The 26,982-nt window shown below is 38.9% G+C and overlaps 1 protein-coding gene across 2 annotated transcripts in view; it reads left to right on the forward strand.

Annotated features, from left to right (window-relative positions):
• The first annotated feature begins 4,790 nt into the window (after positions 1-4,790).
• Msp300 (Muscle-specific protein 300 kDa) overlaps positions 4,791-26,982 on the forward strand; it is a 609,326-nt gene continuing 587,134 nt past the window's right edge. For both annotated transcript variants that reach the window (XM_083137559.1, XM_083137560.1), the window contains exon 1: positions 4,791-4,831. The gene's annotated coding sequence lies outside the window, so the exon portion shown is untranslated. The remainder of the gene's footprint in view (positions 4,832-26,982) is intronic.

The following is a 26,982-nucleotide window of genomic DNA, read 5'->3' on the forward strand; positions in this document are numbered from 1 at the left end:
TTAATACTCAATCCTCCCACCAAAATTTCCATGCCAATTTTAGACTTGCTGTTGACATTGAAGAGAGGATATTGCCTCCACCTTAAAAAAAATTCTCAGTCTCCACCAGAATTTTCGGAACAGTAGTCTATAAGACAATAGCAATACACAAGAACTGGATACCCCCTCAATGTAATGCTCAATCCCCCTCTAACTAAAATACCCACTATAATCTAAGACAGAGTTGGATACTGTCCTCCCCCCAACGTTTAATTCAGTATCCCCCCAGAACCCACGTGTCGATTAAGGCCTAATATGTAAGAATTGGATACCCCCTCCCCTCTTTCGATAATATCCTTAAACACTTTCTTTTCTTCATCTAATGGATTAAATATGGTGCATATAAGGTGTAACATTTTTACATATATATATTTAAATATATAAATTATTAATTTTATATTATTTGAAGGGAAAAAATCCCCCAAAAAATCTGCGCCTTAATCCCCCGCTATGGGCACCCCTGGTGAGAACCAATTCTTCTAAGTGAGGAAAATGGGTGAGCCTCTTGCACTCACAAGGGTCTTTTACCTTCTTGTTTTATAAATATGTTACATGGGCCACCCACTAATATGCTTGTTATTATATTTTATTTCAGAATAAAGTCTCTGCACTTAATAAAACATGATGTTTCATCATCATTGGAGGCGATTGGGTTCCAAAACTTGGGGGGGGGGGCAAGGTACCAAAAACTGGGGGGAGGTTTCTCGCGCATATATCTAAGGTTTAGCATAGTGTGGGGGCAAAAGTGAACCCCCTAATCGCTGCTACTGTTTATCATTATTAGGGCTCGGATTGGACCTATAAATTGCCAAAAAAAAACCTAAAAATATCAAAAAAGGACCTAAAAAACGGAAAAAAGACATATAAATGTGATCCAATTTAATTAATAACTTCAATTCTAATTACATATTTAATGAATATGTGCGGCACCTCCTTATCTGACTTGAGATCTTTGCAGGCGCGTGCTGTCTGGTCGTATACACCGTGCTGAAAGCTTCAAAACAAGATAAAGTTGCCACTTAAGCCCCTATCACACGGAACTGGATTTCAGGTAGGAATGCCCTAGTTGGCGCTGAAGTAACTTTCTATAGCCTGACAAGTTAAGTCCCGATATGCGCAGATCGCTGCGGAGCACTTCGTATTACGTCATCCTCCCCACCACTCTTGTACTCACTGGTCTGGTGTTGAGAGTACCAGTGGTGCCAACTCAGCAAAATTAAGCTAAAACAAATATGACAAACAATTTTCACTGTTTAGCGTGACGGTGCATGCAGGCTCCTATTATATCAGTGGTTCATTTTATTTAATCCGGCCTTTGAAAATGCGTGCGGTGCGCCGATCGTAAACTGTAGTATTACGCACGTGCGTTAAGGTTTATAACGAAGAGAAACTACAGGGCGAATTACTTCATTTTCTGAATGCGACATCGAGCAGTGTCCAGTTTTTATTGTTTTTTTAATTTTTTTAAACCGAGTGGGGTGGTGGTTCGTTTGTTTATCGTACAACAATCACTACGAGAACGCAATCTGATAACACGCTTGCCTGTGTTCTTTTCTAAAGCATTGAAATGTTCATGCTCTTTACTCTTGGCTGCAAGATTCTTACTTTGAAAGAGATGGACTTATGGACGAGCGTGTAGATGAACTGATAATTAGACTTGGTGAAGCCGATTCAGACACGGATACAGATTCATCATTAGACACAGACTCGGATGAGTGGGAGAGTGAAACTGAAGAAGGAGAACTGGAAAACATTTAGAAGGTGAGCTCAGTTCTATCGTTTATATATTTTTCATTTTTCTATCGTTTTATTTCATACATTTCTTATGCTGGTAAGAAATATCCCTAATATAACTTAATTCATTTAAGGTTTAAAGGGAAAATATCCAAATGTATTTAGAATTTAGCGTAATAAATAGGTAACGTAGGTGATGGGATACTAATTCATGCCTTTCACATTCAAATTTCGTTGAAAATTCTAAGAGGATTCAGCTCCCTCCAGTTTGCAACACTGCGAATGAACGTCGCCGCAGACAATGGAGTGGGGAAATGTGATGTGAGGTGCGCAAACAATGGATTGCAGCGTCTTGTTTTTAAACTTGTCAAGTTATAGGTAGCAATCATGGCCGCCTGGCTGACTGCTTCACTGGTTTGGAGGAATAGGACATGTTCTAATTGCTACTTCCTTTCCTCGACTGGATTCTGTGGAACAGCCAATCAGAGCAAAGTTTCGCCATGTGAAGATAATCTGTGTGTGTGCAAAGGAGCGCTTTTGTCTATGGTTTCCGAGTGTTACTCCAGCAATGTATAACGTATACAGCATGAAAGGCGCGTTGAGTTACACCATCTATGCTGAGTGCACGGTGTTTACATTTGAAACAACTAAAATATTCTTCCATGCGTGTACAGTAAACGTTGTAAAGTATGTATTTAAGCAGCGCCATTGTTTTGTACCTAATAACGTTTTATACGAAACGTTATTCCTCTCGGTTGAATAGTTATCGGGTTTTAAAAATGTGAAGTGATACATTGTTTACATCTCACGCGGCCGCCATTACAACTTCCCTCGTATGGGAACAAAAGTCTGTCGACAAGTACGCTGATAAGTATCGTGTGAGGCGAAAACTAGCAAATTGGTAGCCTGTACAGCGCCAACTAGGGCATACCTACTGGAAATCCAGTTCCGTGTGATAGGGGCTTTACAGCGCGACCTTCCAGACAAGTTACGGTTAAAGGACCTTGTACCGTACCTGCTTTAGTCGTCCAAAAATGTTTTTCTCTCGTTTCAGGAATGGTTCAAATATATTTATTTATTTTTATTTATTTACTACAGAAAGGATGTTTAAGAAATGATGAACTGATGATGATTCGAATTGAGAATGGGCAGTAACAACGTAGTCGAAAGAAGGTGAAGTTGCAAAAAAAAGCTGTTAAGACCTAAAAAAGGCTAAAAATGGACCAATAAGCCAAAAAAACGCCGAAAAAGGCAAAAAAGGACAAATAAAACCCACCATTTTCTGGCCTACAATGACCCAAAATGAACATATATTATATTGGGCCCCGTCTTCGGACACTAGGGAAAAGAAGGATTTTTCCTCAACTTCCGAGACCTACTTATTATACACTCAAAGACTTCTCACAGCTTAATAACTGACTGAAATTTATCAAAATATTTCAATAAATTTATAGGATACTTTTAGTATTCTATATTATTACACTATCCGAGGTCACATCATTACTAGGAGAGCAAGGGAGGAAAGATGAGGAGCGGTAGGCATTACAAACTGAAAATAGACAGGCAAATTTGCACCGCAAAATATAAAATAGGCACTTAAATTTATTAACATGGACAGATTTTTCATAAATTTTCCAGGATTAGGCACGCAAAAAGAAGTTATTAAATAGACATGGCTGATATAGGAAAAAAACAACCACTAGAAAATTAATGTTTCCTCTCAAATACGGGCTGAAACGGTTCTAAAAGCCTATATTTTCTGACCAAGAAACAAATGAAAAAAGCCTACTTGTGACGTATATTATTTCATAAAATTATAAAACAAATGATTCAGACCACCCATTTTCTTTTTCCAATGTTGGCGGCAGGCCTGTAGCCAAGCTTTTATTTCGGGGTGGGCTCATCCCTTATCAGCACAGGCGTCGCTAGAAATATTTGTAGAGGGCGGTAGGCTACTGATAAAACTTGATTAGTAGAAATAATAATGAAAATAATAATTATTACCACGGTTATAGTTGTCATTTTACAATAATAACTATTATATGTTATTAAAAATAAACCAATTTTAATCCAAATTTATTGTTGTTACTATTATTATTATTATTATTATCATTATTATTACTTTGCTACTCGATCCACCGTATGAGTGAATATGCAACATAAGCGTTGTCCATTATTTTTCTTACATTTTGTACAGTTAGTGTACTGAAATATTAACTTTTTCACATTCCGTTGAAAGGGCTTCAAAAGTAAGGGCCAAATTTTGCTCAAAATGTTTATATTGTGTGACCTCTCAAAAAGGAAACTATAGATATATTTTGAGAGCTGTGAATCCATTCATTCTTTGGATCAAATGGTAAAATATAACTTGGTTCATCTATTATATACTAAACTTTTTTCGATGTAATGATTTGATTTGATTTAGTTTATTTTACTTCGCTTTTAGTGCCACTTTTGGCTAATTTGCGAAGATGAGAGAGAATGAGTGATAACATGATGAAATTGGTGAATGGACACTTACAAACATCCAGGACCCCTAGCGCCGTGGCGTGATGTGCTAACCACTCCGCCATAGGGGCCTGCTTTTCGATGTATTGTTTAATCCGATTAAGGATGTAAGATTCATTACCACTATACACTATTTAAATTAGATATTTATAGGATTTCGGGGGAGCTTCAGCCCCCTTAGACCTCCCCGTGGTTGGCGGCACTGCATATGAACAAGATCAGCGAGAGAGGAAAGGGGAGATAATATTGCGATTCCTACGTTGTATGTTTAAAATAATATCCCTGGCAACCCTTCTTCTCATGCGGGACGCATGAAACGATGCTCCTGACATCTATTGTGAAAATGTACTAGCTGCAGTTCACGTTAATTCCGGTAGGTGGTAGGAAACTTCACTTTATTTGATGGAACATACCCTCGAGGGTTTGGCAAATCTTTTTAGCGCTGATGCCAAAATCTAAAATTAGATAGATCTGTGAGAATATACTATGTTCTCAGAGACTTTTAGTCTCACAGTTTTCGTTACTTCTGTGGGATTCACATCCAACGTTGGTAAGTACAGCGCTTAATGTGTGTTGTCCTTCTACTAATGTGCTGAGCATAATAGTTGCATGCGTAATTAAGCAATCATGTAGACTGTAGGCTCTTGTAATGAGGAGGGGGGAGAATTAAAGTTTAAGTATTCGGATATTAAAATCTTTTCTGATATATATGAAATATTTTGAAGTGCTTTTATTATTAAATAAATACAATCTTGATGTGAACCAACAACACTGCAATTCAAACTACCGCCATTTTTGGACGATGATACCGTAATAAATTTAACTACTGCATTAATAACACATACAATTTATCTGTTACGTTAAAATCTTTACATTTGTGTTAACTGAGGGCTGTTATTGTCTTCATTAATTTACGAACATGTTAGGTCTATAATATAATTGTACAGTTGGATGCATACCTAAATAGGCTATAATAACAATTTGTCCATTTCTATTTTCATTAATTGTCTTCTTACATTGTACTGACTGTACGCATGCTGTTGCAAATGTTTTAATTGCTTCAGAATTTATCATTGCATTGCACAAAACCAAAGTGAATGGACATTACGGTGGAGAGAGAATTTGGTAATATTTCCGCATCGAACTGTACCGACATATGAGTGTGAAATACTGCGTTTACATTCGTGCTCGGTAAAAAGTTTCGAAACACGAATTCCATTTTCTTCGACATTTCGTCCCTTTTAGAGGAAAATCTTCAATCGTAGTTAATATGTGTATAAATAAGTTTTAGAAATATGAACGTCAAATGTAATGAATTTACTGATAAGTGAAGTTGCTATCTATAGCTCAGTTATGCTGGCACTTTGACCTATTCGTTTTTAAAATAAACTCGTGTGTGTATATTTGGTTTGCGAAGTGAGTAGGCGTAAAATCAGCAACGGCCGGTGGAAATGTACCACCACGGTTCGTTACGTAATTCTCGGAATAGAAGTCACATGCAGCGGACAGTCCCAAAATTAGACAAGGTATTTGGTTGTCAAGAGAAAATATATGGAAGGTTTGGTTGGTCTACCCAATGATGGTTTGGAGAGGAAGAAACCTGGTTAATTTTCCGTTCTTCAAACTTGCACCTTTTATTAGATTCTGTTTACGTTTGTCCACGTTCAGGTTTTCTTGTACTACTTATATTTCTTCGACGTTATCATATTTTTAAAGGGACGATTATAATGGAGCTTCAAATTAGATTGGAGTGTTTATGGGAGAGATTATGGACAAAAGAGAGAGCGATTTTTGTGCTATCTATGACACTATGAGTGCATGAAACAATTTATAAGAAATGTTTACAAGTTTATTAAACTTAGGTAAAGTGGTTGTTGAATCACAGTAGTTCTTCATTAGAGAATAATTTCTGATAACTGTTCGTTTTATAGAAAATTGATCTCTTGGAAGGTGTTCAAGCTGGTGACGTAAGGTGTAAATTAGGTTGCATAATTGCAAGGGTCCAGGTCGTGAGTGTCAAGTTCTTTAATAACCACATCAAGTATTTACGATTACTACACTAAGCTGTGCTGGCATCCCAACTGTTCAGCTTCGTACCCCTTTGCTACCCAGATCTTCCGTTGTTGTCTGCGTCTAAGAGAGAGGGGAGGGGGTAGAAAGAGAGAGAAGCAGTAAATATGAGTGAGGAGACAGAGGGAGAAGATATTTTCTGGGGATAAATCATTTTTGACATTCCCCTTGACATGAAATAAGGCAAATATATTATTTGTTTGTGTCGTTTTTGTTGTTTGGGCGCCCCCTAGACCCTTCTGACGTCTAAGGTTTGAGGAGAGGGGGAGAGACAGCGAAGGAGACGACTGTGGAAGATGGGGTAGAGACGGAGAATATCATGTAAGCGTCAATAAGAATAGAACAAGCTTCCAAAATGAAATTGTTCTGTTAATTACTTTATATCGATGGAACTTGAACAAACAGAAAATACAAATGGTAGAGAAAATTACGACAGGAGGTAGAGTAAAGAAGGGAAGCATGCCAAAAGAAAGGAACACTACACACCTTACTCGACTGTATTAATCAGGGGCGAGCAGCTTGGCTTACCCAGTAACTTCTAGTGTTGCCCACGGGACGAGACGGGACAGGCTTTTAAAAATTCGAGACGAGACGAGACGAGATTGATCATGTGTCCCTTTGACAAACGAATATTTTCGAGACGAGACAGCATTTCACAGCATTTCCACGAGACGAGACAGGCCAAAGTCTCGTCTCGTGGGCAACACTAGTAACTTCACAAAGAGGGATTTGGCCATAAGGTTTTTTGTGCCTCCATCGTGTATCAAACCCGGGACCCTCTGGTTACAAGGCGACTATGCCATCGGGGAGCGTATTTACAAACCCTATAGTGCTGCTATATATATATATATATAACGCTTTCTTGTTGGCTGTGTGCACCGGAAGTGTTTATGTTCCGTGTCTATTGTTCCTTGCTTCTTCATTTACAGCAAAAGTATGGAAAAATAAGCCTTGTGATTATATAGTAATAAAGTTTGTAATCAGATTGTCGAAATTATGTTAAGAAATATACGTTTATATAATAAAATATAATGTTTAAAATGTTATATGTTGGATATACATAATTTTCTCAATAGTCACTGGTAGTTACAATGTTTGCACTGATGTGACTTTAAATAGAAAAATCATTCACTTCAAGAAGAGTTCCGATTTCTGTCTTCTAAAACATTAATTTAAATAATTTTGCTAAGAAATGAACCTCATTGTAAATGGGTTTCTTATCTAGTTGGGATGGATATCTGAAATCTACACTGTTAATTTGAACCCTGCCATCTAGCGTTAACTTGAAGGAACGCTGCATCAACTTCCGGAATGGCAGCCAATCAGTAGCCAAATATCGCTAGAGGTTCTGCAGTACTAAAGGGTTTGTAAATACGCCATCGGGGAGGCATGGGATTCTCTTCGAGTGCGCTCATTGAGGGTGGATGGATATTTTCATATGGGCCTTCCTCCCATTGGTGGCTACTAAGATTATCTGTTTCCCTATTCCTGTCTCGTGTCATTCTATATCTCTCTACCTCTGTATTTCCATCTGTTTTACTCTCTCTTTCTTTTTCCACTATTGCTTTTTCTTTATTTCTTCCTTCGTATCTATCTCTTTCTATCCATGTCTCTGTTTCTCTGTTTCTTCCTTTCTACATTTCGTCTTCTCACTTTCTTACTATTGTTTACTTACTCTCTCACCTCTTCTTTCTCTTTCTTCTTATATTCCTTTTCGGTAAAACTTCGATAGAGTCCCAACGGATTTCTTCATTTTTACACAAGAAACTACTTACCGAAATGAGTTTCTGTAGCATTTAGAAGTTCTTGATGGTATTTTCTTTCATCGAGATAAACCGATGTTGTCCGTATATGCTAAATTGAACGAAATGAGTGCTAATGGAACCTAACCTAACAGACCTAACCTAACCTCGTAGGCATACCTCGTCCCCGTGATGGTTCGTGGGGCTATCGTGAATTTTTGGGGCTAACGTCAATGGCTTGTGGGGCTACCCGTGGATGGTTTTTGGGGCTAACGTCAATGGTTTAATAACTTTATGTCACAAATTGAACTTTTTTTCGTGTAAAAGGCAAAATAGTATCTTGAAGAATCTTTCGCAATGCAGAATAGGTAAGTACGAATGTTAAAAATGACGAAATAAACGAGTGAGAGGTGTTGGGACGCTATCAAAGTTTTACCTCCTTTTCTATTCTTCTTACTCTCTTTTTCCGAGTTTCTCTTTCTTACTCTCTCTCTCTCTCTCTCTCTCTCTCTCTCTCTATTTTGTTCTTGATAGGGTAACTTAGAGTGAATCGGGTAAAAGATGAAACAATGTAAATATTTCGTATAATTTCATTTAAATTTAAAATTATCGGTAATATGGTAATAAAGTAATCATTTATCTATGATTTCCAGTAATTTATAATTTGTTAACGTCTCTTATTTTTTTCCACGTAGCATTTAAACTTCAACTCTGCATGACCCTATTCACCCTTAAGAGTTCGGGTGAATCGGGTCACATGTAAGGGTGAATCGGGTTAGTTATCTAACGTTGAAATATGTATCATTAGTCTTTAATTTCCATTACAAACCTTATGTTTAAAGTGTAGGACCTTACCTTTTGCTCGCATATTTTCCACAAATAAACTAAATTCTCCCTTGTGCAGTCACACATTTCCTGTGATTGATTGATTTAGTGCTTTAAGTCCACTTTATGCACAGTAAGGCTAATCGGGACTAGACCTCCAGTTTAAAGTGGAATCCGAACCACTATGCGCCTCCACCGGGAATCGAACCCGGGACCCTTTGATTACAAGGCTACGACGCTACCATTGCGCCATCGGAGAGGCCACACACTCATTTCCTGTCATAACCATCTTTAGATTTTCTTGCCACCGTACCCAATCAAACAATTTCACAGAAATGGGGTTGTTATATTAGTACTTCACATAACAGGACTCACAAACAGTATTGTTTCCTTCATCACTGACGTTTTCCGACTCTGAACATGATGATGATGATGATGATGAGAGCATGCGGGCGACTTGACAAATTTGAACGCAACATTTCTCACATCACTGGGGTCGAGTCAAAAACCACACGAACATAATTTGAGTAACTGCGATACCAGCTCGTCCTTCTGCTCCACGTTCAAAGTAGCTTACCCCATTTTTCTCAGGAATTTTTCCTGCCAACTCTGTATTATTATTTGAAGATAGAAATAAGGAACACCAAAGAGTTCCCTTAATCGCTTTCTGTACGTCCTACTCATTCCACGAAGTAGACTTTTTCCTGGTATATTTTCCCATCTGTAGGAGACAAATTTATTTAGAAGCCTCTTTCAGGGAAAATGGGCATATCATGTGTTGTCGCTATTCACCCGATTTTTGTGACCCTATTCGCCCAAAAGTGCAACATTTTTCAGTTCATCAGTTGGATACACTGTATCAACGACAAATATGGCGGTAAATCTTATAATCTCTTCTACGTCAACTAAATACCATGTTATGCACAAATGGTCTTTAAAATATCTCATGTACTATTCGCGATTAAAATTACCACCTGAGCGCTAGTGTCGCTTCCAATATGGCCACTCTAAGTAGGATAAATCTTTGTTTACATTCAGCAGTAGTACAAAATAGCAGCGTGTTGTCATGACTGGTATGGTAGAAAACGTTTAAATTACACATTATTTTTAAATATTGCGAATGCGATGTGAATTCCAGGTACTCTAACAAACGTGAAGCTGTACTGAGAACGAAGCATTTAATTATGATAGGCAAAAATAACACGGAAAATGCAGACGAAACTATGTATACGCACTGGTTGTCTGCACGTCATGTTGTAACTGGGGTTCTCGGAAATTATTTGAAAATAAAGGAATTGAAATTGACCTGTACTTGAAAAGCTGGGACAGGAGAAAATTGCGAACATATCGTTGCAGTTCGGCTGGTTTAATAATAATATTCACGATTTCATGACCAGGCTATACTCACTGAAAAAGGACATCGTACTGAATGAAACAGTAACATTAGCATGTCCACTTTTTTTCTGGTTGCATTTGACATTAATTCATTCTCAAACTATTTTCATCTTCTCTCTTAATCGACTTGCACCTGTTCCAAATTTCACACATACGTAATACTATGGTAATACATGGACGCATTGGGTAAGACGCTTCATGATTTTTCGAAGAAAGAAAAAAAAAAGAGCTTTATTTATAAAGTACAATTTAAAACTTTACTTTCATGGTAATATATATTTATCTCTCGAAAAATAAAGTAAGCAGACTCGTGCATTCTTCGTAATTTCCTTGCCGAATTACAGTGTTATATCCCCCATACCTATCTTCTGTCAATTACGTTTTCCCTGATTTATTAACAAATTTCATTTTGTTGATTCCATGGGGTGGAAACACATGGAAATTTTTAATTTGTTCTGACCCATAAAACGATTTAGAGCAAAAAAAAAAAACAAAAAAAAACCTGAACAGTAGGCCTTACTCTCTCGCATATTCCCTCCCCATGCTTTAAAGGACTTCAACACAACGTATCCTACTTAGAGTACTTTCTGAAAATCCCACCAAATGGCATATCGGTTAATTTTAATCGCGAATAGTACAACGCAAAGAAGCCATTTTTAAAACACAGTTTTCCTCGTCTACTTACATTTAACACGAGTATTATTTGTAGTTTTTGGCAGCTCCACTTCTTGGTAGCTTCCACGTTCAGCAGATGCTAGAAGTTCGAAACTTCACTGCCAGATCAAAACATTTCCTTCCGTTCGTTTATTTTTGAGTTGGGAGAGAGAATTTCAAAAGTGACCCTATTCACCCTAAGTTATCCTATTTGTTTTCTTATCCTTCTTCCTCTCTTCTTTCTGCGTTTTTCTGCTTCTCTCTTCTTCTTCTTTCTACTTTTCCTTTTCTATGTTTCTTACTCTATCTTCGTACGTGCATGTCATGTGCAGAAAATGCAAATGATAGAGGAAATTACGTCAGGAGGTACGGTACAAAGGAAAATATGCTCCAAAAAGAACATTACCGTACGTTTCTCATTCTTTCTTCCTATATTATTATCTATCTTTCTTATTCTCTTTTGTCTGCGTCTTTCTTGCTCTCTCCCATTCTTCCACCGTTGTTTTTTCTTTCTCCGTCTCTATTTCTTGCTGATTCTCTTTATTGTTCAAGAATAAATTTTGAAAGAGTGGAATATGGTAGCAAAATTGACGTTGTCGAACTACTCGAAAAGATGTTACCTTTGAAATTTTGAAAATTTTGCACTCAAATTTCGATCCAACAATTTTTTTTTCACTTTGGTAGTTCTGTTAGAATTCTTAATCAACAGAACCTTTCTTGCTTTATTTCTCTAGTTTGAAACGCGATAGCAGTTGCCCCCGTTGACCCTTCCTGGTGACGCTTCGCCGGGTGGCATTTCGTGCGTGAGCGAGATTATCAGTTTCATTCCGTTCCTCAGATGGAGTCACTGTTTCGCCATTTCTCTGGCGAAACCTCTCATTTGGGCAGAGGGGGGCGCACGCGTCGAGGGCAAAGCGGAAACCGAGCGAGCGATCGCGTGTCGTCGTTTGTTTCGTCTCGGTAGCACAGGCTGATGGTATCGAATGCGTGATCGTGGAGCATTCACATGCTTCACCCACATTACCAGAAGTCTTAGAGGAGAACCTCGTCAGGGACATTTCCACTAGCCTAATGAGATTCATTGGTGAATCAGGTTTGGCGTTTGACACGCACCTACACTGGTCCTCTAGGGCCTAGGATGGGTTGCTAAGGCCGTGTCCCAAAGGTGCAAGACCGTACTTGAAGCGAGCATCGTCCGAGTATGGTCTTGGAGTGCGGTCTTCAAGTCGTGGACTGGAAGTGAAAGTCTTTCGAATTGCACTTCGACTGCAGCGCCAACTACGATCAGTAGATAAAACTGAGTACTTGTTTTTCACCATAGAAATCACGTTGCATTTTCAAATGTTCTACACATACATTTCCATACATTAGAAGCACTTTAACCAACAACTTGCTGACCCATAACGTGTATTTAACTTGTGTTGCTGCCTTTCTATCTCCGCGATTTTAAACAAATGAACAACGAGTGTGGAAAACACGTGACCTAGTCAGCTTTCATCTGCACTGCGAGATGTGCACTTGCGTACTTCTGTTCTTGGCGCTTTCGAACTGTACTAGGTGACGTCACTTCCGTTAAGACCATACTTCAAGTCTGTACTTTGTACTTTTCGGACAGAGCCTTAGTTACCCTTGATCGGACTTCTCAGTTAGCTATTAGGGTAACTAATTTGCAGGCCCTGACTTGGTCACTGGTGTCGGATTTTAAACCTTTCTTAAGTTAGAAATGATAGGGTGTGGAACTTTCTTCCAATAAAGTCTGGTTTATTATCGTTTATGCACAGTATACAATATCACTTATCCACTGGCAATCTTGGATTCAGGTTAACTGGTGCAGATCTGAGTGCAAATCTGTAACGGGTAACCCTTCCAAGATTATTCACGGTTGCTTTTTGGTATCGCAAGTTTATGAGAAACTAACCCAAGCAAATTGCAGCGTCCACAAAGGATCGGGCAGTTCTCCCTACGAGGTAGGCTTGTCATACCAGCAATCGAAGTTACCTTGACAGAAATCTATTTCCTTTTTATACTGTAAATGGTAAAGGTAAAAAAAAAAAAAAAAAAGGTAAAGTGTTTCCCTGTGCTTAGCACCACGCCATGAAGGCGTATAGGGGGTGTGGGGGTAACGCCCCACACTTTCTTGATCCGGTCGTGAGTGGAGGTGATGTGATCAGCATCACGCCCCTGACCGCCTTTACCCCCCAGGGTTTCCCCCAGGTACCCATGTTATTCGATGCTGGGTGGGCGCCGGGGCCGCTTCCACCGTTAGAAAAGTTCCCGGATTTGAACCGGCCGGGGATCGAACCCGGGACCTTTAGCATGGTAGTCAGACGCGTTACCGACTGAGCCACCGCGGCCACTCGTACTGTAAATGGTTGTTTACAAAATACCAAGGAAACTTGGTCGATATTTACACGTATCTATGGATTCACATAATTACATCATGCAATTTAGATTTTTTACAATATTTACATAATCAAAGTTGTAAATAACGTACCTTTCTAATATATTTTTCCAATGTCAAAAACGTTTACATAATTATTAATTTTGTTATCTTTAAGAAATGCAGATTAATTCCCGAACATTCGAATCTTGTGTAAGTCATAGATAATTTATGCACGTGCAGATGTTGAACTCCCTATTTTAAAATGGAAGTATGACCGGATTCGACTGGGGCGACACACGTTGAAGGTTAAGAGAAAGTAAATACAGGCTGCTGCAATGAATCGGGCGATTTTAAATGCTCATACATAACAAAACATAACGTCATCCGCACGTCAATTATCCGCAACGTCAGTTATCCGCACACTCAAATAAGCAAGATTCAGTTTTGAACAAATTTCAGAAAATTCTTAAATTGTACAGTGGGATCCATGAGTATTACCGTGCAAATTGTCCATTACCATGTTCGTGCACTTTATTTGACCAAATAAGAGCTTCAAGAATTAAAATAAAACTCAAAACAAGCTGTTGACAACTTCTGCACCAGCATACATAAAAATCCATAGCTTAAAAACACACAGGATGTAAGAGAAAAAGTAATGAAAATAGTCATGGACAATTTGCAAGGTAATACTCATGGATCCCACTGTACATTGGATCTTCTATTGAAAAGGATGCGAGATTTAGCGGCCAAAAAAGACGATCAAATCTGTTGCGAAAAAATATTTCTGATTATTTTTCTGCATAAATAACACAGTACAGGTACAGTACTGTAATATAGGCACGTACTGTAGCTACGTATATTACGAGTGTTTTCTCATTTTGTCATGTCTTTTGTTTTCTTGTACTGTATACGTATGTAGTACTGTATGTATAAAATAATCCTGCGCTGTACGAACTTTTCTTTGTTAATTAAACACATGTTTGATTATCCGCATAACCTTCGGTCCCAATTAATGCGGATAAACGACGTTCTACTGTATTTCAAAACGACATTACTACGATGATCTCCATCTCGTCCCACTCACTCTATCAGTCTTTGGGTAGGCCTTTGAGCCACCTTCTCCCGGATCTGTTAGTTCATTGCCTTCATGGCACGATGTTATATGCACGGGGAACTTTACCATTACATACAAATCGTGTTCATTTATTTCAATCAAAAATAGTTAATATGCATTATTCGTTTAATTTTAGAATGAAATCATAAAGTGAAAATATCATTTTATATGAAGGAATGTAAATTCACTACAGCGTCAAAATTCAATGAAAAGTAAACAAAAGATAATTGTGATAGAGAGCTTTATTGGATATGATTTAAAATGTCCACTTTCATAGATATTGAACACGCCCACTTTTGTAGTACGAGTAGATGGACGTGGCACCACAATCACTAATTTGGAATGAGTATGAGCCTGCTAAGTCTGTAACATTAATCTTAGCCTGACAGGCTCAACTGTAGAAGCAACGCAATGTATGAATGGGACATTCCATTTTCACAGGTGGGACACACGGACTAATTTTATGTCACGGGTGGGACAAAATGGAAAACACAAGTAAATCAAAAAGTTGACATAAACGTATAATATACCTTCTACTTTCTAACCTAATTATGTAATAATTCTTAAATTTATGTCCAAATTTATGTTCACTCACAAGATAGCATAAGGTTATACAGCATTCCATTTGATTTTAAATATTGAGATTCATACACACACATATATTCTGTGAACATTTTAAGGTCATTTGAACATTAATTATGCAGTCACCTATGTGTGAGTTCCAATCTCAGATATGATTAACACTAATTGTACTCTAACATGTCAAATTTTCTATGTAGGCTAAAGTTAGATATCCTTAGCATTGATCAGCATATCGACCATAGGCGTAGCTACGGGGTGTGCCGAGTGTGCCTAGGCACACCCTAATGGGCTGCTTTATCAAAGAGAATTAAAGGCAGATATATTTCAATAAGAGAGAAAATAAGCGGCAGTTTGTAAGAAGTTGAAAATGTCATTACTTGGTACAAACGTGTGCACTATCGCTGATGTCTATAGATTTTCGATTATTTGATGTCATTGGAGAAAGAAGATATTTACTGAATTATACTCTGTACTGCAGCGCCTTGCTTCTATACCTGTCACAAGCTGCACATGTGAGAGAGCTTTCTCCAAGCTTACCCAAGTTAAAACTAAATTAAGAACAACTCAGAAGCAGGATAGATTGGAAGCCCTGCTCTTGCTATTTGTGGAACAGGAAAAAGCTTAGTCTATTGATGTAAATGAAGTTATTGATGAGTTTAAGAACATTGTACTTTTGACAGACGTCTCTTGTTATAGGTGACGTGTATTTTGATGTATTTGTTTCTAACATTTATGAACATTTTGTGTGTGTGTAATTTCTATGCAATTTGATTTTTTCTACTACATATATTCAGAAATTTTCAAAACTGTCATTTAGTGAGTTTATATTCCTTTACAAACATCAGTGCAGTTAAGAGCCAAGTGATTGTGTTGCAAAATATGCTACTAGAAAGGTACAAGACCTCATTTTTTTCCTTTGTGCACACCCAAATATAAAGTTCTAGCTACGCCTATGATATCGACACTGATTGGAATGTTCTCATGTAGGCACTTCATGTGAACAGGGGGTTGGGCTAGAGACCACCCGGTGGTTAGACCTTCGATCCATCACGAACGGTGTAGAAGCTTTAGTTTTGTGAAAATCCGTCGGGTTTCATTAGGAAGGCCTCTGCTTTGAAGCAAATGAGATGGAAAGACAAAAGATAATGAATGTTTCGTCTTTGCTGGGGATTTCGGGAGCTATAAATAGTCTCCCTCGCTGACAGGGGAAGAAAATGCATGGACCTTGTAGGAGACGGCATGCTTTCGAAATGGCTTAAAAATAACGAAAATGATTTTCCACCGGATGTTCCTAACAATTTCGCGAACTGCTCGAATGTGTCAAGAAGCAGGGAAACCGAGTCGTTCTTCGGAAACGTTTGAGGGCGGCGCTTTGGTTGTCCTTGTAGGGAAGAAGGGGCGTTTCCATAGGAGGGTGAGAAGGGGCATTGATTTTTTCCCCTAAATGGAAATTTTCACGCTTCACTTTCGTTGACAATAACATGGTGTTCTTTTCTTTTGTCTGATTAGTACAGCAACGAGATTAACAACTAGTGAAATAACGTGATGTATTAAAATATTTACATAATCATCAAATAATACAAAAAACATTAAACAACGAGCTTCTGGGATTTACTACTTTTTAAAAGTTAAACAGATGGAAATTGTGAGTGGTACTCAGCTTGCCCAAAAAGAGGGGGGGGGGGTGAATTAATGTACATACTCTCCTCAATATATTGTGTTCATAACTAACTAACTCTCTAGCCTTCTTAAACCCGAAGGTTCATGGCTGCAGCAACACAGGCCTTCCATCTTTCCCTATCTTGAGCAAGTTCTATATACTCTTTTCCATCCCTACCGATTTCCCTTAGGTCCATCTCAACGTTGTCCCTCCATCTTCGTCTTGGCCTTCCTACAGGTCTCTTACCATCAGGTTTCCCAACAAGAATCCTGTAAACTCCTCTTTCCTCTCCCATTCGTGCCACATGGCCTGCCCACCTAAGTCTTCTTGATTTAATTTTTCTAATAATATCTGGACATATTGTGTTCATAATACTGATTAAAAATCAACTTGTGCAAGTAATAGATATTTCGATATTGTTATTTTACATGCGATCAAGGATTGGATTTTTTGTTTGACTGGCTTGAAATTTTACTGAAATAAAGAAGAAAGGACGAAAAAAAAGGGAAATTCAAGAAAAATAGATACTGCAGATGTTGTGCTGATGACAGTTCCAGCGCTCCGTACTTGTCTCCTAGGCAACGTAGACGGCGTCATACTGTGCTAAGTCCCTCGCAGCAACAACACATTTCCATGTATAGGGAAAGGGAAAGCTTATATGAATGCTATAATATGCATTACTATAGAGTATTAACTATTTCGTTCACATTAGAAAGGAAAATGAAGTTAAATATCTAAGAAGAAAATAAATAAACGATCCGTTGCCATTTCTGACGGAACGGAACGCGAAGGTTCCATATATTCAAGAACCGGAACGGCGTTCCGGTGCGCTCCGGTAAATTTCGAGCCCTGCCTTTACGTTGATAGTTGGGTGGTAATTACGTTGTTCAACGTGGTAGCAATAATGGGTGGTTACCGCTGCTAAGTTTCTTTCCCGCTTCCTTTACTTCTTCCGTTCTTTCTGTTCCTGTTTCTTTCTCGTTCTCCTTTGTATCTCTTCATTTACATTTTGCCGGTCTCTCTGCATCTCTCTGTTCCTTCAATTTCTTCTGTTATCTATCTTTTCTTTTCTGTCTCTCTTTCCCTATGTGCATCTTTCTCCTATTTCTCTCTTTATTTCTCGTCTGTTTATGTATTTTCATTATCTTTCTATACCTCTTTCCTTCTACTTTTCTTCTGTTTATCTTTGCTTCTCTATCTTTTCTTATTCATCTATTCCTCAGTCTTTCTGTTTGTTTCTTTGTGTGCGTTTTCTATCTCCTTCGTCTTGTTTCTGTGACGTCTTTTCTGTTTTTGTACATCTCTCCTTTTCCTTCGATTCCCTACTTTTCCTCTGTTTCTAACTTCTTTCTATCAGTTTGCTTTTATTATTCAATTTGTTTATCCGTTTATTTCTGTCTTCATCTACCTGTCAAGGACGTATTTAGGGGTCCAGGGGGTCTGGACCCCCCCGAAAGATTTATGAAGTTATAAAATTAAATAATGAAAATATACTCGTTTAGCATTTGTTGTGTAATTTCCTCTCAGCTTATTGGAAGACAAGGATTATAGCTATTGGGATTATAGGGCTTTGAAGGGCACGAAGGACGTATTTAGGGGGGTCCAGTGGTCCGGACCCCCCGAAAGACTTACCAAGTACTGAAGTAATGAAAAATATTAGCATTTGTTGCATAATCGATGGCTATGAATTTCCTCTGAACTTTTTAGGAGGCAAGAATTATAATGGGATCATACGGCTTTGAATGATACTACAAAGATGATTTATGTACACTACTACTCAAAATAATGTGCATAAAATTTTAATCAGAAACTTACATTTCTCCAACTACATTTAACATCATTATTGTTATTCCATAAGTATTCAATTATTCATCTGTTTGACATTAATATCATTGCCAGGGCACTTGTTTTATGTAAATTATTCCGATCTTAGCTACAGGTAAGCTACGTAATGATTGTGCGCTATTCTTATAGCATTTTTACCTGATCGTTTAATAATAATATAATATTAATTTATTTATTGTAATTAGTATTAATTTGATTTAATATAATTATTTTAATTTAAACATCCTGAGACACTTGGTTCAGACCTCCCCCCCCCGAAACATATTTCTAGATACGTGCCTGCTACCTGTATCTCTTCTTCAATTCGATTTTGTGTTTCTCTCTCTCCCTCTCTCTCTCTTTCGTGTTTCTCTGCTTCTTTGTATCTCTTTCTTTAGCCATGCGCATGGGCGTCCGGAAGGGAGGGCCAGGGGGGCACGGCCCTCACCTGGAAAATGAATGTCCACCTGAAAATTATATATTTCACACATAATTTCATTTCAGTCACAGTGATTTATGTTATTATTATTATAAATTCGTTGAAGAAACATGACAATTTCAGACTGAAGAAGTGTTTTTTTTTTTTTAGGGGGAATCACTATCACATTTCCCCCTCCTAATACTCTCATTTAGAAATCTAGTGAAGAACCGTTATTAAACAATATTACTTTCTTTAAGAAATAAAGTATTTTCAAGCCTACGAAAGTTGTTTAGTTCTGAAGCACAGAGAAGGGAAATAAAGGGGAACTCTAGTACCACGGAAGCTGGAATTCTTCTAATAAGATTGATTTTCGGTGGATCCGGACACACACTATATACGCCCTTGTTTAGCACCCATCAATACAATAGAGCAGTGAGATGGAAGGAGGTTTTTCTTTCTCCGACTGAACTCTCATCAAGGCTTTTGCCCTCCCTTAATCAGAGGCTCTGCGCACGCTTATGGTTGGATTCATGGCTTTCTTACACTTTGTTTGGAAAAAAAAGCTGGGGGGGGCTGACTTATTTTACATATCGACAAGAATCGAATGCTCTGTTCTTCCTGCCTAAACGACCGTCCACAGCGCAATCAGATCGTTTTCCGCAAAGGCAAGTGGCGGTCTCTCCGTCAGCGGCTGGCGATATTAATAGAAGAGATTTCCTATCATCTCGTCGACCACGCTCCTGTTGACTTTCGTGTCACTCTCGAACATTCTGTAGCGACGCCCATCTTGTTTACTCCTTCTTCTCTCAGCAGGATAGGGAAAGAATCGGATTTACTTTCCAAAACTGATTTCACAAAAAAAAAAAAAAAAAAAGAGGAATATCGCCATGTTTCGGTAAAGCTAACAGACATGCACGGGCGTCGCAAGAAATGATTGTAGGAATGGTCAGGCCATTCATAAAACTTGAATAGTAATAGTAATAATAATTACTATTATCTTCACTAGGGCTGAACCGATAATCTCACCGATTCCCGCCGATACTTGAAAATTATAGTAATTAAAATTTGTTCGAAATATTGATTAATATTAGTATCTAAGTTGGTTTGGTTGATTTGTTGTTCTAAGTCCACTTTATGCACAGTAAGGCTAATCCGGACTGGACCTACAGTTTAAAGTGGGATCCGAACCACTATGTGCACCTGAGGGGAACTGGGTACATTAATGTACTGCCATCTGTTAGCTGTGTTAAACACTACTATGATTTTCGTACAGTGGGCCTCCTTGGGGACACGTGCTGCTTTTGGCTTACCTACATTATCAATAAAAATAACAAACTTTCTGCTTTTTCTTTTTTGTAATTTGAAATGAACAGTGGAGACGGACCTGTTTAAGTCTCACCCAGACGCCGACGCAGATACATTATATCCAGGGTGGTATTTGTAGGGGGGATGGGGGGATTTCCCCCTGTGGGTTATTGTGTCCCCCCTCTGCTTGCTAAATTTTTTCCATGGGGGATATGTTATATGGCATGAAGTCATTATCTCATGCTGTCCCTGGACAGTCAGTGGAATTTGCCCCCAAATGAAAATTTCTTAAATACCACACTGATTATATCATCCCTCCGTTTGTTGTAAAAGTAAAAACCATTCTGTGATCTTGTAATTGGAACTGTGCATACAATTTAGAGTTGGATACACTGAAATATGTGCCTCCTCTGCAAATGCAACCCTGGAAATTGATCACAAAGCAACATCATTAACTATTACACCATCCAGGAAGAGTGAAATCAAGCTGTTGGTGAAATATTTGAGAACAAAATATATTTTTTATTTAGTTTAATCATGTGAAAGGTGTGAGGCCTCCATTATCAATTCTTAAATACTAAATGGTTTTTGACTTAGTCAACCAAAACAATACCATTGCTCCGATAGATTACTACCAGGAAAAAATGTATATATTTTTTAAAATAACCTGAAAAGAAACAATAAAAGCAAGTTTTGCCCGCTTCTTTCGTATCTCTTTCAGAAAAAAGAACAGAATAGTCTACCTGGGTTAAACTTTTTCGAGAAAGCGGCAAAATACCAACCTTGTTTCCAGGAGCATCGAAAGATGACAGCACGTCTCTAACATTCGAATTATATCTATACTTATGTATTCTTTACACAAGTATAAAACATTTTTTTAATAATTATTTGTATTTAATTATATTTTATTTAATATACTTTTTGTTTTCTTTTTGAATTTTTATTTAGTGTATTCAAATTCTTGCAACAACTTTGTTGATAGTCATCCTTAAATATATTCCCATCTATGAAATGTTTTATGGGATCGGTTACATGTAATTCTGCTACTAAAACTGATCAGTGATCGGTTAGTTTGTATGAACTTTCCAGCCTGATCATTACCAGTGCGTAATTAGAGATCGGTTTGTTCATTGAACTCTCCAGCCTAATTATTGCCTAATTTTGTGGGAGCAGGAAAAGGTTTATTATCCATTTTCCTTGACTCATCACACTCATCAGGTCGCTAGGTGCCGTGGCTTGCCGCGAGTTGATAGCTTCCTGGAGATGAGGCCTTGCTCGAAAAGGTTTATTATAGTACCACCCTGCCCCCTTCCCCCCTCCCTTTGTCATATTTCTTCCTGCCCGTTCAAAGATATGATATCCCAGCTGGACCGCTTCGTCTATATTGGATTCGTCTAAGGCCGCGCACATGCGTTCACGCATCATTCTTGTTATGTCATCCCCCATAAAACCCCGTATCGTTCCTCCCCCTCCTTTGTCCATATGTATTTACGTATATTTTTTTCCAGGCTCTGTCTTGAGTTTCGTATCACTGTTATTGAAAACTGCCTTCCCGTTTATTTTGTACTGGAAGGAGAATTCGAGAGGCATATCTTGGGATTGCGTTTGGGCATGCACACGAACATCTCTGATCTCTTTCAGCATATCGAGTGAGCATATGGTATAGTCAATTGTGCTGCTTCCCCCCTCCCCCACGTACGAAAAAGTGTCCTGGTTGATCATCGAAAAATTTGCCGTTTAATATCTGCATCTTGTGTATCGCACAGAGATCCAACAGCATTTATGCTCCACGGTTGTCCCAAGGCATATCAGAGGTTAGGTGAGCCCCAACTTTATGCAGGGACATTGTCGGCGAAAAAAATCTAAGCGATTATATCACCTTTCCCGAGTAGTACTGGGCTCCCATTTCGATGCGCTAAGCTTAGCGAATCCATTAGCCGCTTCATGCTGTCTCTTGACTGATTTCACACAAATATTCTGACTTATGTTTTTACTTCTTGGCTAAAATATCTCCCGATGACAGTTTCTGAGAGTACACAGGTCAACCTCACATCCACATAGTATATCCTGAACTTGATTTTATAGACTGACGAGGCTCTGGCGTCTAAACCTACGGCCATTATAATCATCTGTAGGGTTGTGTGTTTTGTCCTTACGCAGCTTTTAACCCAAGTAAGAATATTTTTGTTCCACATTACACTTACGTTAAATTCAGTGGCGGCGATTATAGTGCAGGAGGCCTTAGAAAGAGCGCTTCGCGGACTAACAGCAGACGTCGCTCGCACACTATTGCCGACACTCTCGTGTCGTCTGCTCCTCAGCCGAACAAACAGGCTGAGGTAGCAAGAGGCAGAGGTCATTCACCCGTCCAGAAGGGTGCAGCGAGCTAGCTGTGGCAACCGGGCTCGCTCATTCGCGGACCTGATTGGTTCTCGCAGACACCTCCATATTGTCGTCTGCTGTAATCCCGCGAAGCGATCTTTCTAAGGCCTCATGGAGTTATAGGAGGTCCAGGTGGGGCGGTTCCTCCCACTTTTCGTCACTTTTGCCCCCGCACTATGCTAAACCTTATCTACAAAGGGAAATATACTGTCTTTGCATCCCCCTCCCCTCCCTAGTTTTGGCACCTTGATCCCAGTTTTGGAACCCAATCGCCGCCACAGGTTAAATTAGTTATATTTTGGGTATGGTAGGGCTACCATACGTCCTGGTTTTCCCGGACATGTCCTCTTTTCGGACCCTGAAATTTGCGTCCAGGCGGGTTTTTGCTTTCTGTTAAAATGTCCTGGTTTTTACTTTTATCCAATCATCATAGGTCAGAGATCACGAAGTTAAGTTACAACTTTTCGAATCATTAAACGTCTGATGTTGGCAGTACTGGACGATGCGCTAAGCGTTAGTCGTTTGTTGTTACAGTTTCAAGTTCCGGTCGATGTGATTTCCGCGGCATTCGTTTGTTCGTGTTTCGAAGTGGAAGTTAGAGTTTGCGAATACGGTGTAAGCTACTAATATGCCTAAAAGAAAGTGCAAGTTTACTAATGAGTTACAACAAAAGTATTCATGTTTTAGACGTGGTAGAGACGATTTTGAAGGCGAGTGTATGGTTTGTAAACCCGGTACATATGTGTCTGTGGCAAACAAAGGAGGGCTAGACTTGCAAGCACACGTGGAGTGCGAAAAGCACAAAGGAGCCGTCAGAGGTGAAGTTTCAGCTACAAAACTGACTCAGTTTTTCACGAAACCTGGCAGTGAACATGAAGATAAAGTAAGTGCTGCAGAAGGTTCTTTCGCGTTTCATACTGTTAAGCATCGCAACAGTTATAAAGTGATGGACTGCACAACAAGCTTGATCATTATTTCTTGATTCCAATGTAGCTAGAAAGTTCTCAACTGCAAGAACGAAAACAGAAGCAATTGTAAACTCTGTGCTAGGTCCTCATTCTATTGATAGTGCCATGAAGAGAATTCAAGATAATGAGATTGCTTATTGTGGTGTTTCTACTGACGGCAGTAATCATGGTTCAGTAAAAATCTTCCCAATCATTATTCAATACTATAAAGTCAGGTTAGGTTAGTGGCAGTATACGTAATATCATGGAGAATAATATTTTATTTAATGGTGATAAATTGTGTGATTTATGTAATGTTTTCGTGTTTGTGAATAAATTGATGGTGTGTGTGGCTTTCGAAGAAAATGTCCTCTTTTTAGCATTTCAAAATATGGTAGCCCTAGGTTATGGTAAAGGGCCGGACCCCGTATAATCTGACGGGTGCCAGATAGCATAAGTGCTGACGCACCCAAAATTCATTCAATCGTTTCTGAGAGAACTCCTTTTAATTCGAACTCAAAGGGGACACGAAAAAATTCGAATTATCCAAATTTGCGAATTTACAAAAACATGTTCTTACTTGTAAAAGTAACTAATTACAGTTAGAATTGCTTAAAGAAAAATAACTGTTACTTCTAAAGACTGTCTGGAATGCAGTAAAGAGAATGCCCGTCAGTAGTACCAGGGCAAGGTTTAGTCGCTGCAGTGTGCTCCATGGGAGACGACAGGAATTAAGTCAAGTCTGCGGGAACAAAGAAGAAAATTTGCGTAGGTAAAAATGCAGATTAAGAGCAGAGCCATCTGTTGTCAGTTTTTTCACTGTCTCGTTTCGCTTGTTTCTTGAACAAAGCTAAAGGGAAGAGTGGCAATGTCAAGGGGCGTGAGATGTCGACCACTGCCAACGTAAGCAAAGGCAGGACAAGCCAAATTATTTCACAAAGCGACAGCTGTTGATCATTGCAAGCGCACAGAGCGAAGCCAGCCTTTTCCCTAAGACAAGGGAATCAACGCTCCTGGTAATGCAGTGCGACAGGCGACACTGTCAAAACGATGGGGAGTTTTGATGGAGAGCAACAATGGCGCCAACTTATAAGGGCCTATGGGGCTCGAGCCCACCCTATAATGTGCCTGTTACTATATTTTATTTTAGAAATAAAGTTTCCGTACCTAAGAAGACAAACATCTTCCATCATTACACATTTAAAGAATTCTGATAACTTAATTACCGACTGTTCATAATAATTTGTTACGTCCCCAACACGATACTCTTTAGTGCCCCATATTATTTACAATATCCGTGGTCACATTGTTATTAGGCAAGTAAGGGCTGAAAGGGCTAATGACCAGGATGGGGATAGATAGGCACTAAAAACTAGGGATAATCCGGATAATATTTGAACACTAAAATTGGTAAACGCTGTAAGTGCCACATTAATTCAAACACCGTTTTCCACGTTAAACTGTGAAATGTGCCATGCTTTATAATGTGGTAAACGTGAAATGTGGCTGGTAGCCCTCTAAGTAGTTCAAAGGGCGTGTAAAGAGGTCACTAGTGTGCACGTTAATAGGGCTGATGTGCGGAACGATGCGATTTCCTAACACTTTCGCTTTTGGCACTTACAGCGTTTACCACTTATAGTCCTCATTTTATCCGGATATCAGATAATTTTCTGTCCGGATGCAGTATATTGTGATATCCGGATGTACGGATTATCCGCAATGTTAAAATATCCGAATGTGTGAATTATCCAGACAGATCGTTTATTCGTTTTACGGCTATCCAGATATTCTTTTCTTCGTCATGTTCGTATTACACTGTACGGATTGTATACAAATTCTTCTTCAAATCTGTACTATCCGAAATATCCGGATATCTGGATTATCCGTTGCATCCGAAATGGATATCGGATAATTTGAAATACGGATTCTGTGGCCATCGCTACTAAAAAGTCAAAATATGCACTGAAGGAACAAAATAGGCAAAAAAATTCATGAATGTCGACAGATTTTTCAACATTTCCCCACGTTAGGCACCCAAGAAGCAATTATCTTCGAAATAGACGCATACGACTATAAAATCGGCAAAGTACAGCAGCTATATAATGCATGCACTCCTCTCAAATATCCCCTTAAACTGTTATTAAATTTACAAGCCTACATTTTCTGACCAAGGAACAAGAAAAGCATTTCAGGGCAAATCCCCAGCCTATGTATGACTAGTACAGGGCATTCCCTGACATTCGCTACGAGACTCGGCGGAAAGCGGCCCGGAATCAGCGCTTGTCCTTCCCGGTGAACGGGGTCCGCGACAGTCGCACGCTACAGTCTTTTTTTTTTCCGCTCTCCCTGCCTTCGCTCTCTTTCCCTTTCTGTTGACGTTGCAGACTGACGCCAGTGTAATCCTCCCTTGGAAGTTGTGTTGTGTCGTGTCCGTGTGTTGAAGATTGTGGCTTAATATGGCACCACAAAAGTTTACATTACAGCAAAGGATTTATCTTGTCGAGTGTTACTTCGGAAAGAGGAATTCTGGAGAAGTGCGACGACGTTTTGCAACGAAATTTCCTGGTGTTCCCGTTCCACATAGGACCACTATATTAAACCTCGTAAAAAAGTTTAGAGTAACAGGGTCAGTTCTGAATAAAAGTGGAAAGAAAAATGGTAAAATAAAGTATACGAAGACAATCCGCACACCATCCGTAAGTTAAGAGAGAGTATTGTTCGAGAATTCTGGAGAATTACAATACACGAACTTGCACGTGTAAATGCCAATTTCCTTCGGAGATGCCAGGAATGTGTTGCAGCAGAGGGACATCATTTTCAACACCTTCTGTAGTCAAGGTTAGTACACAATATGAAAACTGTAATTTTAATAGCCGACTGTCGCGGACCCCGTTCACCGAGAAAGACAAGCGCTGATGCCGGGCCGCTTGCCGCCGAGTCTCGTAGCAAATGTCAGTGAATGCTCTGTAGTATTGCCTATAATTATAAAGCAAATTTCAGAATTCAGTACACCCAATGTATTTTAGAAGTTGACGCCAATGGACAAAATTCCCGGAAAATCGAAAGTGTGCACGGGATAGAGAGGGACCCTACTTTTTACTTTGCCTATCTTCTAAATATTTCTCTTGTGTTCGTAATGGTCACGACGATGAAATACTTGAAGTTGCGCAGATTTCGAGATCAATACTTTGTTTCGGCCTGTATGCTGTCACTTATTTTTTCAGAGGTAGGGTAATAACATTAATACATTTCACACAGACATTTCAACTAAATCGTTATCTTGTGCCGTAACCGAAGCTCCAACAACCATATTGAGAACACGCTCAGATTCTCTCTCTCTTTCACTATTTCTTTTTCTTTCTGTATTTCTCTATCTATATTTCTTTTTCTATCTTTC

Source organism: Lepisma saccharinum, chromosome 16 (assembly GCF_977018435.1).
Source record: "Lepisma saccharinum chromosome 16, izLepSacc3.1, whole genome shotgun sequence".
Lineage (NCBI taxonomy): Eukaryota > Metazoa > Arthropoda > Insecta > Zygentoma > Lepismatidae > Lepisma > Lepisma saccharinum.